General features: G+C 45.9%; 1 protein-coding gene across 4 annotated transcripts in view; it reads left to right on the plus strand.

Annotated features, from left to right (window-relative positions):
• The window catches only part of SH2B1 (SH2B adaptor protein 1), a 333368-nt gene that overhangs the window by 123177 nt on the left and 195341 nt on the right, over positions 1-14850 (plus strand). The window lies entirely within an intron of this gene.

The raw sequence follows: 14850 nt of genomic DNA on the forward strand, positions 1-14850 counted from the left end.
TCCCTCCCGTTCCTGGCCTGTATTGCTCAACTTCATAGCCAACCGCAAGCGACGGTTCAGGTCAACGGCGACCACTCTACATGGTTTCCGATTAGGTGTGGCACCAGGCAGGGGTGTTCCCTAACACCCCTTTTATTTGCTCTAACCATTGAGCCATTAGTGGCCAATCTTGGACAACTTCACAGGGACTGTACTATACGCTACCCATCCCGACATATACTAGTGTCATTATAGGCAGATGATATTACCCTTTATATTCGCGACCAACACACCTGTACTCGGAGAGTTCATCCAGTTTGGGGAGATATCTGGCATAAATATAAATTGGGAAAAGTCCCAGATGTTTCCCCTCACCACCAATACTCCCAAATTCTTGATGGACTACCCACTGACCAGGTGCAACTCCGAAATAAAATACCTAGATGTGGTGGTCTCCAGGGATAGAGAGGAGACGCTGTGGGCAAACTATGGCACTACCGTTGCGTCCATCACTAACTCTGTAACCAGATGGATCTCACTGCCCCTATCGCTGGCTAGGCGGATATCCGTAGCAAAAATGGTAATATTGCCCTAATTGATCTACCTCTTTCTCAATATACTATACCACCCGGAGGCTCTTTATTTTTTCTTTTGTACCCTTCAAACCCAACTAGTTAGATTGGCATGGGGAGGCAAACAACCCAGGGCGAGCTGAAATACACTCGTTCAACCCTATTCGCGAAGAGGCTTTGAAGCCCCAGATGTGGAGCTCTATTTCCTATATGTGCAGGCCCACTACGTGCACTATTGGTTCGAACCACCACCGTTTATGCCTCACCTGGCCACTGAGCAGGGGTGCATGGCCCCCATTCCCACTACTTCCTAGCTCAGAGCATGTGTTCCAGAAAAGGGAAATACTTACTCTGCAGTGGCCTGCACTAATCTTGCATGGCGCAAACTCGCCAGGAAAATGAATAAGACTCTTCTGTACTCTCCATTACTGCCCCTTCAGTATCCTCATCTCATCCCAGTCACACAGGAAACGCTTTGCCGTAACATGCTTAGCAAGAGAGAAATTATAAACTTGGGGAACTTATATCACTACAGGTCGTTTAAGGATCAGGAAGCATTACTTCAAGCGGGGAACTCCACTCCATTGAAATCTTTTTATATACATCAGACTTAAGCAGGATGTCAAAGCCAACACTCCTGGTTCCCCCCTGGTTCCCCCTACACTAGATATCCTACATACCTTGTTACAGGTGATGGCACCGGTGCATGCAGTGTCTAGATTATCAGATCGCTCAAATTGAACGCCCTGATCTGTGGGATGGCTCAAGGGTGAGATGGGACCAAGAATTCACTTCACTGATAAGCAGTGGTTATATTCCTGTGAGCAAACGGGAAAGATAACGGCCAGCAGCCAGCTAAGCACCATACATTTTAAGTTCATACAACGGGTCTATTAAACACCAGAGAGGCTATACTAATGAAAGTTGAGATCAACCGACAGATGCGATGGGGGCTTCTTGCATCTGGCGTGGCAAAGTGCTTCTATCTATACTTACTGGGCAGAGATGACAACCTCCTTTTCCAAAATGGTGGCACCACTGTCCCCCTGTCCCCGATAGTAATGCTTCTGGGCTACATTGAAGAACTACAAAATGCGCTCAGAAAATATCGCTGGGGTTACTCCTGGCAAAACGCAGGGTGGCCTGCAGATGGGGTACAGGGTGAGCTCCTAAGTTTAAAGATTGGTTGAATGATATCATATACTGTAAATACCAACTCGGAGAATATGCAGAGCTAATACCCATGACTTCTCGCCCTAAAGATATCTGGGATCCTCTACTGTCCTATATGCGAGCATACCCAGTTTGACAGCCCACACAAGGAGACTGTCACTCTTCGTGGTTCATACCCACATAGCTCAATTTCAGAGATGAGAGATCGGCCCCATGAACGTAAGCCCAGCATGGCCCAATGACTGCACCTTGTGTTTTGCGGCCATGGTCGCAACGTGGAGACCAACACACAGTGTATAGTAGGGTCACACTTTACACTGCAGGTTTACCACTTTATGTGCAGTGTGCTCGGGCAATGCAGGTTTACCCAGCGGAGGTCAGATTTGCTCAAGACATTCTAAGGGGAACACATCTGCTGAACTTCTGGATAATTGTACTGTATGACGAACTGTGTATGGAATACTGTACTTATGTTTGAAAAACCAATAAAGAGATTAAAAAAAAGCACTCCCCTGCCTTTCAGCAGTCAAAAGGTCTGGGTATAAAGGTGTAAAAGCAAGATGTTGGTGTATTGGGTTATGAGAGGACCTCAAGACCTGGCCTCCGAAATATTGATTAAGCGTACCCCAGGCATTCAGCATGGTCTTCATGGGCGTGCTGCGATTAACATTGATAGGTAAGTGCCTCCTATGCTTCCAGATCAAATCTCACTAAGTTCTACCCTTTGACACTTTCCATACGTACCTAGTAATTTTTGTGATGGAACTACATGAGCAATTTGCAATAACCCTCTGCTGGGCTGCCTTCTAGTAGAGGGAAATCTCAGGAAAGGCCTAATCACCCTCCAATTTTGGGATTCACAAAAGATTGTAACTTAATCTCTCCTTTCCCTAGCCACACAAAGCGAAGTGTCATCGATTTCACATCCCAAAGAAACAGGTCAGAGACACCTATAGGCAGTGCTTTGAGCAAATAGAAGACCTTCAGGAGTATTGTCAACGTGACTGCATCAGTTCTACCTAACCAGGAAAGAAACAGTGGGGACTTTCTTGTATAATCGTTGTGCATGGATGCTAGAAATGTTGGGTAATTGGCCAGGTTGGGACCTTCTAACTGGATTGTAAGGTACTTCATTTGTTTCTGGGCCCAACTGAGCGTAGACAGTACCCGGATCCGATCAACCCCGTTATTGTGTAACGTCAAGTTGCAAATCTCAAATTTATCAGTGTTGATCTTAGATCCAGACACTGCTTCAAGCTCATATAGCTATAGTAAAGTGTATTGTTGGTAGGTGACTAAGGAGGCCAGTGATGATAAAATGTAATCCGCAAATAGTAGTTGTATGGTCTTCACCAGCACGGTGAACACCTTTTATTCTACCATCTGCTCCAATCTTAGCAGTCAGGGGTTCAATAATAAAAGAAAACAGCTTGGGGCAATTGGGGCAGCCATGCCTTGTTTCTTTGTAATTGAAAAAGCTCAGAGCATCTCCTTTTCACTTGGACCTTGGCTGTTCGGTATTGTAACCTGCCAGTAAAATTCCTATAAAAAAGTGGACCAAAGCCAAAACTTCAAAGTGTAGTAGTTGTAAACTCCCAGTCCTCCTGGACGAAAGCTTTTTCAGCATCACACAATACCTAGATAGCCGTAATGTTTCTTTTATGCTCCTTTTCGACCATGTGGAGTATTCTCCTGATATGAAGCTGGCTAGAGCTGACTAAACCAGTTTGGGCAGCAGTGGGACTAAGTGGGTGGCTACAGTTTTTGTATATATTTTGACATCTACATTAAGCAAGTCTATAGACCCTTAAAGTTTGCTCGGTGGGGCGGTTGCCCTGTTCCGATAAAATGGCTATCTGGGCTTCGGCCATGGTGGTTGTACCCGTCCTTCTCTCGTATGTAGTTAAAGAGCTAAGTCAAGTGAGGAACCCAGGAGTTCTATAAAATTGAAATGTAAAGCAATAGGAACCTGGTGCTTTGAGGCATTAGCGCTTTGATAGCGGCCTTAACCTCCTTCTCTGTTGCTATAACCTTAAGTACATACCTTTGTTCTTGATGTAATTGGGGCAGTGCTGCAGATTAGAAGTATGGTAGATGGTGATTATTGGGCAGGGAGTATCCAGTGTAGAGTCCTCGATAGAACATTCAAAATGTAGTTAGATTCCCTGTATCAGAATCAGCAAACTGTTCACTTCATGTGCCCCTCCACCTCCCAGGAGCTGGATAGCTCATATATAGTTTCTTTTCTATTTTAATGTAATTGTGTCCCTAGGTGGATCCCTACTTTGTGTCTCTGGTCATAAGAGACTCTCCTAAGTTTCAGGCGGGTGGTTTCAAATTCCATCTCAAAGATTTGTACTTATCTCTGCAATAATATGGTTGGGTCAGCCTTACGGGCCATTTCTGCCTTGTTAGCTGCTCAAGGTTTGCAGCTCGCTGTGTCTGTTGCAGCCTGTGGCCCCCAGACCCATATCTCCTACACACCTTTGCTGAAGAGTGACTTTAAACACATCCCAACCTGTGTCAAGGAGGCTATTGAGGGTGAGACACTTTATATCATCTTGCATTTCAGACTTCAATACAGGCTCCCTGATCAAGGTGGAGTGGAAATCAGTCTCCCAGTGTTGTCCCCTCCATAGCCAAATTGAGAGACCATTCCAATGAAGTGTGATTGGAAAGGTAGATGGTATGTGTTGAAATGTCGCATGCCCCTTGCATAAGGCCATAACTGAGGAGCGTATGATCTATCCTTGAATATAAGCAGTGTACATGTGAGTAAAAAGTGTTGTTCCGAACATCTGAGTGGCGCTCCTGTCTGTCTTTTATACCAAGATCTTTTAATGTAAATGTCAAGGTTTTTTCTTTAGAAAAAGCTCCCTGAGATGTCAAAGGTCCAGGCTGTTGTGTGTAAGGTGGGATCCCAGGCAGCATTAAAATTCCCAGGGAGTATAATGGCCCCCTTTGCAATTCCCCTAACACCTGTGCAAAACAATCTCTAGAAAACAGTGCAAAAGCGTGTCATCCATGTGTATCGGGGGTACAGCATTACTACAGTAAGAAGTCTTCCTTGTTGCGTGCCGTTGACAATTATATACCCGCCTTCTTTATCTGCTTCATGCGTTAGGGGTTTAAAGACTAACACCCTGTGAAAGAAGAGGGCAACTTTATTATGTTTTGTGGTAGTGGGCACTCGGTATGTAACAGACTTTTGTTTAGCTTGAATTTATGTTCCTCATGCCGAAGTAGGTGCATCTCTTGCACTGATACCGCATAATATCGCCCACTTAAAATATTTCGCCTGAGCTTCCTGCATTTATTAGCGTAATTCAAACCATTGGTGTTTAAAGAGAAAGTCTTAAGCACTTCAAATTGAGTCAAGTAAGGGAGAAATGGTGAAGGCAGACTCTAGAACTAAAGAACAAATAATAGTAAATTAATTTAATTATTAAGCTAAACACAACATTCCCAAGGAGAGCATGAAACAGTTCAGAGAAGGTAAGCACACCCTACCGGATCCCAACATACTAAACTCACCTTCGATGGGATAGTGAAAATGCACTGTATTATGCCAAGCATCATGTCCGTTTAGAGGCCCAGCCATTTGCCATGAAAGCAAAGGTTCAACCTCAGTATAGTAAACTGGTTGAAGCAGCAGTGTGGGCAGCATCTGCATGCAGCCGAGGGACCTGGGCTCTCTAAGACCCAAAGTGCCCATACCCCCTCAGAGCAAAGAAAAATTGACCGTTTATAGCAAGAAGTGTTGTATTGAAGATAAAAAATTAAACTGAGTTTAAGATACAAGACGGGAGCTTACTTTGAATTCACTTCCAATATCTGTCTCTTTAGTGGCCTTCACTATAATTAGCGATCCATCAAGTCTTTACTCTGACAGTGCGGTTATGCTTCCATGTAGATGCCTAGCTGCAGTCCAGAGTAGAATCTTTACCCGCAACCAGCTCTAACCGAGTTCCATCTTCGTATGAAAGTTGTATGCCCAGGAGTTGAGCTGCATAATCTCAAGTCGTGAAATGATAGTTCTTCCCCTGCCAATCAAATGAGATGGCAAATTGAAAGGACTGATGATATTTTCCCTTTTTCTGCTGCAGCCTACCTGTAATGGGTTCGAATGATCGTCTTCTTGAGAAAGTGGCTGGAGCAATAGCTTTATAAAGTGTGTGATCCTGGAGAGCAATTACGCCTAGACGCAGGCTGCTCGAAGTATGCATTCCTCGGTTTTTAAGCTGAGAACGTGGCTAGCACATTGTGGAGTTGGACAGATTCTCCTGTTGCTCTAGGACCCACTTTGCTGACCCTTTCAATGCCTATTAGTGCAGAGATCCTTGAATAACCAAATGCAAACAGGCCCATTATGAAAGTCTCAAAAATATGTGCCTTCCACCCCCTCGGGCAAACTCAGTCATTGCCGGTCTCAGTTCCAGCTGTGAAAGGAGGAGGGTTATGTGTAGGGCTAATTACCTTACCATGTAAAAAAAATCCTAGCTGCAAAAACGTCAACCGAAAGATGTTCTGGCCTTGGCGAGAGAGGAATATCCCTCATGAAGAGCCATGACTCCTTTTGGTGAAAGCCAAAGATCCCTGGAAGTCGCAAAGCCGATTCACCTGCTTTCAACCAAGATCATCACCATCGGGACATGGAACGTGAGAACCATGTTCAAGATGGGAAAGATAGCCCAAGTGGTAGTGGAGTTGAAAAAATACAACCTTGCAGATGGACACAGTGTGGACAGAAAGGAATAGCTCCAGGAGGAATGCTGCTGTGTTCTGAAGACAAGGAAGAGAACGCCCCATATAGTCTGTGGGTAGCATTTATGCTAACCCCAGCAGCCAACAGAGCTCTGATTGGATGGCAAGCACACAAGATTCTCTTTGCCTCCTTGTTGCTTTTGGATTAAGAGCCGACAAGCGAAGATTCATCAATGGTCTTGCCACAAAAGCCCAGGAAGCACCAAGCCATGGAAATTTGAAAGAGCTCCACAACCTAACAAAATAATTCTCCAGCAGACACAGCAAGCCTGAAAGAACTGTTAAAAACAAAGCTGGGAAGACAATTGTGGGTAACGAAGGCCAACAGTGAAGATGGATGGAGCACTTTGAAAAACTGCTGAACCAGCCCATGCCTCAGACATACAGCCAGCGAACAAGGACTTGCGATTCGACTGCAGCAGACCAACCAAGGAAGAAATGCGGCAAGCCATCAAACATCTGAGAAATGGGAAGGCAGCAGGACTCCACAACATTCCTTTAGAGGCACTGAAGGCAGACATTGAAACATCAGTAGACCTCTTTACCCCATGTTTGAAAGGATCTGGGAAGAGGAAAAGGTGCCGTCAGACTGAAAGAAGGGACATCTCATCAAGATCCTCAAGAAAGGTGACCTTAGTAACTGTGCAAACTTCAGAGGGATAACTCTTCTGTCAATCCCAGGCAAACTGCTCAGAAGAGTCATCCTGAACAGAATGAAGGAACAAGTCGACGCTCGGTTGCAAGATCAGTAACCTGGCTTCTGCAAAGATAATTCTTTATAGACAAGATTGCAACACTGAACATCATCATTGAGTAGTCGAAAAAGGACTGGGTCTAGATCCATGAAGGGGTCAAACAAACAAGTGCTAATACGCTGTTTAAATTAGTACAATTTAATTTTGTCCACCAAACGTTTTTGACCCCGAAACTGCTTCACAGGATCTACCCGGAAAGGTCAGGGCAATGCCCTAGGTGTGGAGAGCTGGAGGCGGCATTCATACACATGGCTTGGTCATGCCCTGAGCTCCAGGGGTTTTGGGCAACAGTTCTGGAGGCATTGAGGGGTGCAACAGGGTGGGGGATAGTAGGAGAGGTTCGAGTTGTGGTGCTAGGACTGTTGTCTCGACCTAAAAAACAAGAACCTCAGTCAGAAGCTAGTTCTTTTGGGGCTGGTGCTCGCAAAGCGCTGGATAGCCATATCATGGATGGCTCGATTTCCACCCAGCTTGTCACAATGGGTACGGGATGTGCAAGAATGGGCGATTGCGCAGGTGTTTCGATTGTAGCAGACCAGACATAAGAAACTAGAAGACGGTATACAGGCTTGAAGAGCAATGGTGGAAGAGCAGGTAGCCGGGGGACCAGACGGAGCAGATAGAGATGTGGGGTGGGGAATACACTCAGCACATGAGCCGGACATTACCGAGGAGCTGAGAGAGGCAGGGTAGCACGGTCATTTTGGAAGGGGTTAAGGAGTAGAGCACATAAAATCGAGGGGTCACACTAAACATTGATGGGGAGGTGGGGGGAGTTGTGTTTGAGAAGGGGGGTGGGAGAGGAGAGGATTGGGTTGGCTTGGCTGATTAACAGTGCAGAAGCCTGGGGGGCATGGGCCATAGGTGGGATCCGCAAGATTGTTCAGGATCAAGGCATCACATTTAAGATCCAGGGGGGAGATGCCGAACTCGGATGAAGCTTGATGCTGTTGTTCTTGGGCTGCGGCCGATTATATTTGGAATGTGAATAAGCAGCATTGTATGCATATGGATATGGCACGTCACTATTTATAATGTGTGTTTGTACAAAAGATCAATAAAGATATATTAAAAATAAGGTAAGCATTTTCTAATTTGAATTGAGTGCAATATGTAACTTACTACAGCATTACATACCAATAATTGAGCCAGTTTACTAAAATATTAAAATGCTATACAAAAATGTCAAAGTTTAAAACAAATGCTGACATAACTTATATGTTCCTGGTTGTAAAAAGTGGTTTTAAAAAACATTTTTTTGTGTTCAAATAAAATGTACAAAATTGAAATAAATAAATCATTGAGGAGTCGATAGAATGGGACTCAACACCCCCATGTCAATTTCATCGACTATAAGAAGACATTTGACCGTGTTGACAGAGATACCCTATGGAAACTCCTCTACCACCACGGTGAGCCGGATAAGACTCGTAAGAATCTTCAGGAAGTTTCACAAGGGAATGACCTATAAGATAGTCCATACCGGAAAACTCACGGAAGCCTGTCAAGTGAGGACCATAGTCTGCCAAGGTTGTTTGCTCTCTTTTTTCTCTTCCTGGTTGCTGTAGAATAAATCATGAAGACATTCAAGCAAGGAGAAGAAATGGGACCCAGTATACACCTTGGATGCAGCTCGACGACCTGGAATTTGCAGATGATCTGACCCTCTTTCCCCATACCCATCTGCGGAGAAGTTCGACAAGGTAGCAGCCACATCCTGAAGGCTAACCTGGCCAGCACCACTGCAGTCACTCTTGCAGGTGATGCACTGGAAGAGGTTGAGGCCTTCACCTACCTGGGCAGTGTCCTAGACCGGCAACGCTCCACAGACACCGACGCAAAGGCTGCCTTCATTCAGCTAAAGAACATCTCGACTTCCAAGGTCCTAATGCTGCAAACCAAGTTCAGGCTTATTTACTCCAGCGTAAAATCTGTCCTTCTGTATGGAGCAGAAATTAGGAGGACTTCAGTGACCACCACAACAAAGTTCAGACCTTCATCAACACCTGCCTGAGCAAAATCAACAATATGGCGGCCAACTCCCTGCTTATGAAGAAAACGTGATAAGATACTGGGGCACATAGTCTCGCCCTCTGCAAGCTTGCATCAAACACCACCAGGCAAGCCCTGACCTGGAACCTTCAAGGGATAAGGAAAGAGGAAGGCCAAGAAACCCCTAGCTCCAGAGGCCTTGATGCTGTATGCAAGGATATGGGCTGCACTTGGAGTCAGATTCAAAGAAAAGCCCAGGACAGAGGTGGCTGTAGAGTCCTGGTTGATGGCCTTTACCCCAGGTGGGGTCGTAGGCATAAGTGAGTAAGCACCTCCTCTGGCAAGGGCCTAATGCAAATATTGGCACTTCCTAGGTGGTTCTCAGAATCCTTGCACTTTATGAGTAGGGCGTCTGATTTAACTTTTCAGCTCGTAGATTTCCCTTTTGGGGTCCAAATTTGCCCTGCAGAGCAGTCACTTCAGCTTCTATATCTATTCAGTGTGAGCCCAACGAGTCAACTCCAGTCCTAAGAAAGTTTACTGTAGAGCATAATTCAGAACTGAGGGTTTCAAGTCCTTTAGAAAAGTGTATAAGTATCTATTCACAAAGTTTCCTTTTACAGGTCTCTAGGCTCTTCTGCAAGTTAGCCTTTGTGAGGGCTTGTATGATCGAGTTAAGTGTGCTGCTGTCAGTCGGAGTAACTGAGCCAGTGAAAAGTACTCACACTCTTCTGTGCCTGCCTTTTTGATGGCATTGTAGTTAACTGAAAGAGTAGTTCCATCAGTGCGCATCCACTCCTTGGCATGTAGCATCATGTGGCTCCCAGACCCTTCTGGAACAGAGACTGGCACAGTCTCACTAGTTTGGCAATATCTTGTTTGGGGACAGTTCCAGCCATTCCCAAGTAAGGAGGTTAGGATTCATCCGCTCAGAGATCAATAAATTGAGGCTCCAAAGAGTTTGGTAGCCTCCCGCGACTCTGGGGTCTGCCAGGGCTCCTTTCATGGTTTCCACCACTCCCTGCAAATCAAAGTTGCCTGAAGGGCAATCAGGGTAGCAGCGCCGACCCCAGGCCTGATAACGCAACACCTGCTGCTGCTTTAGTCCGTCTGTCCACACAGCAATGGTTGGGGAAGTCTCACTGAACCCCTACAATGGGGGCTCTCTCCGTGTTATCTGATGCAGCACTTCTTTAGAGGCGTGGCCTCCATCAGACCGCTTTGCTCTAGTGTTGTGGAGTAAGGCCTCTTATCATTACCACCACCCCCCACTCCTTTCGCCAGAATGCTTTGTCAGCAAGCCTGGGAGTGTGTTGCACCTCCTCCACCATTTAGAGAAAGGCCCTTGGAGCAAGGGAGCTGCTACACACCATCCTTCAGGGTATGGGGTTGCAGCTCATACACTAATGTGGTTATGCCTTGCAAGAGCTGCTGCCGGACCGATCTAGGTGAACTTCTTGGCAAGCTATGCTCTCCCTCTGCCCCAGATATGCCTTTGGATTGGTCCTGCCTATTTGTTGAAAAGGCTGACTCTACCCTCAAGTAAATTATGGAAAGCAGGGCCATGGCATGGTCTGTATTCCTATCCACCATAACTGGACAGTTTCCTCATCAGTTTCGACCCTTCCAAGGCTACTCCAGAGAAAAGCTGGCTCTGCCACTACTAGGAATAGTCACCCAAGACTTTTCATGGTAGGTGAAGGGGATCGACTAGACATCACACAGGTCACCAGAGACCACGTTCTTCTCAGTCCCCTTCTACTGTGCATCAGACCCCAAACTGCTTTAGTTTGCCCCTAGTGGCACATCTCACCCTGTGAGGCAGGATCAGACATTTCCTCTTGTGATGGGAGTCCATCACATCAACAGATGTTTTCTAGATTGTTCAGCAGAGTTATGCTTTCCCATTTCTTTCCAACCCACCACAACTTCCTTCCACATCAGAGCAGCTTTCAGAGAAGCACCTAGCCATCTTCCTACAAGAGGGGCAAGCTTTACTGACCCAGGGAACCATCAAGAGCATGCAGGCCTCAGAAGTAGGAATTAATTATTAAACCTGTTATGTCCTCATACCAAAGGACGACATCCTATTTTAGATCTTCATCCTCCAAATTCCATTCTATAGAAGGACAAATTCAAAATGCTCACACTAGCTCAAGTTCTGTCTGGCTTGGAACTGGGTGACTGGATGGTTGCCTTGAACCTGCAGAATGTATACTTTAATTTGCCATTCTGCAATCCCACAGCCAGGGTTGGCTAAGCACCTTTGCTGTGCTCCCATTTGGCCTTACCAATTCCCTTTGGGTGTGCACTAAAGTGATGGCAGTGGTCGCCATCCATCTCCTGCAGTTGGCAATACCAGTTTTTTCCCTGCCTCGATGACTGGCTGGTGAAAGAGGCCTCACAACAGTTAGTGGTAGGCCACTTCTAGACTATGACAAAACTCCTGACATTGTTGGGATTCTTGATCAGTCAGTTGATGTCACACCTGACTCTTTCTCAGAGGGTTCCTTTTATAGGAGCTGTTCTGGATTTGGCGCAGATCATGGCCTTTCCTCTGCTGCAACAAGTCCACAACATTCGGGCTCTGAGCTTGATATTTCAGTCTTGCTCCTTGGTTTTGGTGAACAGCTGTGGGAGTTCTTTTTAATATTAAATATTATTATTATTATTATTATTATTGTGTGTCGTCTTTCACCAGGTGGCAAATGTGGGCTCTGCAGTGGTATCTCGAATCACTGTGGACAGAGCACAAAGGAACCCGAAGGACAGAGATTTTGGTGGATACTGAACAAGAACTGCATGAGTTGTTGATCAACCGCAACCTGAAAAGTGACAGACCCCTCTCTCTTCCCCACAGAAAACTAATAGTGGTCACACATGTCACTGCTGGGTTTGGGAGGCCATCTGGAGAGATGGAGATCAGAGGACTTTGGTCTCTGGTGAAAATCTAGCTCGAAATAAATGTGTTGGCGATGCAGACCATCTGCATGGCATTGAAGGCCTTCCTGCCATTTGTCCGAGGAGAGCTGATTCAGGTTCCCAGAGTCACCACCACTAGGTGGTACTGCAGCATACCGTGCAAAGTGGGGTTCTGGTTTCCTTGCCAAGAGGCACTGCGAATCTGAGTTGGCTGGAACATAACGGCATCTCACTGAATGTAGCCACCTGGTGGAATCTTTAAATACCAGAGTGGACACGCTCAGCTGATGAGACCTGGCATTTCATGAATGGCTGTTTCACACTGACCTGGCATGGGGCATATTCTAACAGTAGAGAGAACCCTGGCTAGATATGTTTGCCACTGTTGAACGGACATTGTCAAAACGTCTTCATGTTGGAGTTCCTAAGAATGCTTTCTCAAGAAGACTCATTCAGGCTAGAGTAGAGTGCAGGACTCCTGCATACCTTTCAGCCTCTGCATCTCTTGCCCAGAGTTCTGAAGATCAGGATCAACTGAGCCCAAGTCATCCTAGTTGCTCATTATTGGGCCAATGGAGTATGATATCTGGGATTTCTTGCCATCTGCCTTCCGATCGGGCTTTGACTTTGGGATCATTTTCTGTGGCAGCAACAGGGGAGAGTTCTGCACTTGAACCTGTGCAATCTGGGCAGCAGTTGACAGCCTTCGAGCTATGACCAGAGGTTGTGGAGGACATCCTTGCTACCTGGTGGCTATCTATGAAATCTATTTGCCCTGGAACAAATTAGTGGCCTGTTGTGGAGTCTGCAGCACAGACCTTTACAAGCCATACTTTTGAATGTTATATTGTTTGTTTATTTATATTATATTGTTTGTTTATATTGTTTGTTTTGTCTTCGGCCTTGCAAGGTCTTGCATTGAGCACTATTAAAGTTTCCGTTGGTACTTGCATCCTTTTTGCGTTTGCTAGGCCAACCATCCTTGTGTGTGAAACCTTCAATACACTGCATCCAAACAGACAATTTAAACATGTTCCCTCCCTAACCATTTGTGATGCCTCATTGGTATCTTAATTTGGTCCTGACTTTACTCATGTACACAATCTTCAAGCCAATACACAGCTGCTTTTTTCTGTTTTCTAACTCAAAATTGTCTTCTCATTGTGATCACTTCATCTCGTCACTTGAGTGAGCCCCAGGCCACTCTACATCACCTTTTTCCCAGAAAAACTGGAAAATGCCACCTTGGTCTTTAACACCAAAGGTCATAACTCCTTTTCACTTTTGGCAGTTCGTCACCCTCTGAAAATTCTTTGCTTCTCATGCCCCCTTGAAAGAGGAAAGACTAAATTGGCTGAACCCCAAAAGATCCTTAAGCTTTTACATTACTTGTACCAAACACAATCTGGTGGAAAATCAGCTTTTTGTGGGGTTTTCTGGGACAAAGAAAGGCAAGGCGATGCTGCAAAGGTTTTTGTCAAGGCAGAGAATTCTCTGCATTAAGATCTGGTATGCAGTGGCCAAGAAGCAGCCTCTGACAGGACTGAGGACTCACTCCACCAGGTCCAAAACTTCACCACTGAGGTTAATTGCCTGTTCTTGACATCTGTCAGTTTGCGATGTGCATGTAAGTGCACACTGCCTTGACAGCCAGGCCCAATGAGATGGGCAGTTCTCACATTTGGCTCTGCAAGACCTTTTGGTCCAAACCTACTCCACAGACCCTCCACCTTGGGGAGGTACTCCTTTTGTATCTATTTTGAGGTGAGGAATCTGTGGTTAGAAGTATTCATCAGAAGAATAAGTTATTTACTTGATTGCTTTGAAAATTTAATATGAGCAGTAAATAACTAATTATGGAATGAAGTGTCCTGCTGCTAAGGTGGAGAGAGAATAGTCGAAATAATAGAAAGGAGCTCAAACATGGGCCAATAAAAAGTTAGTGATAATCAGTTCGGCAGCCCAGATATTATTTGTAAACAGGAACGTCTTGATCTTTCGTAAAGGATATGAGATTATGTTAGGGTGCCAGAGCCAGCTAAAGAGAATTCAAGGTTTTTGCCGTCACCACTGTTGGATAGCAGCCACCCATTCTGACCTTCCTGAACGTGGGGATGACCACCCGGTCGGCATTGCATGATCTCAGATTGTGGAGCTGGGGCCTGGGGTCCTGCGCAACTGAGAGTGGTGGGCCGCCCCTCTTGAGTTATTCCCCCCCCCCTCGAGAGACCAGGGTTCTGGACTTTACCTGTAAGCCACGTTAGCTGTGAGGTGCTGCGGGCCGGTGGCTTGCTGACTGGAGTTTAGGACCTGGCCCTGCAAAGGGCAGACCCCACTTGTGTCCTTTGAGGGGTCCGGCACATCCCTCCCTTGGTCACGCGCTACTGTGCTTGGGCCCCTGCCTAAGACGTCATGTATTCCTCCAGGAATAGAAAAGATAAGCCCCTGAAGGATCCCCTGCAGAAGTCGGCGGGACAATTCACCTCTCAATTCCCCACCTCCAGGGGCACACGGCAGGTGTGTCCCTTGTCACCGCTGCTTTTTGCGCTCTATATGGAGCCTTTTGCCCAACGCATACGGTTGAATTTAGACATCGTGGGTATCAAGATTGGCGCTGACGCACACAAAATTAGTATGTATGGGGACGATGTTATTTTATCGCTCGCACAACCTCACTCCATGTTGCGTTACCT

The sequence above is a fragment of the Lissotriton helveticus genome, chromosome 7 (assembly GCF_964261635.1).
Source record: "Lissotriton helveticus chromosome 7, aLisHel1.1, whole genome shotgun sequence".
NCBI classification, from domain to species: domain Eukaryota; kingdom Metazoa; phylum Chordata; class Amphibia; order Caudata; family Salamandridae; genus Lissotriton; species Lissotriton helveticus.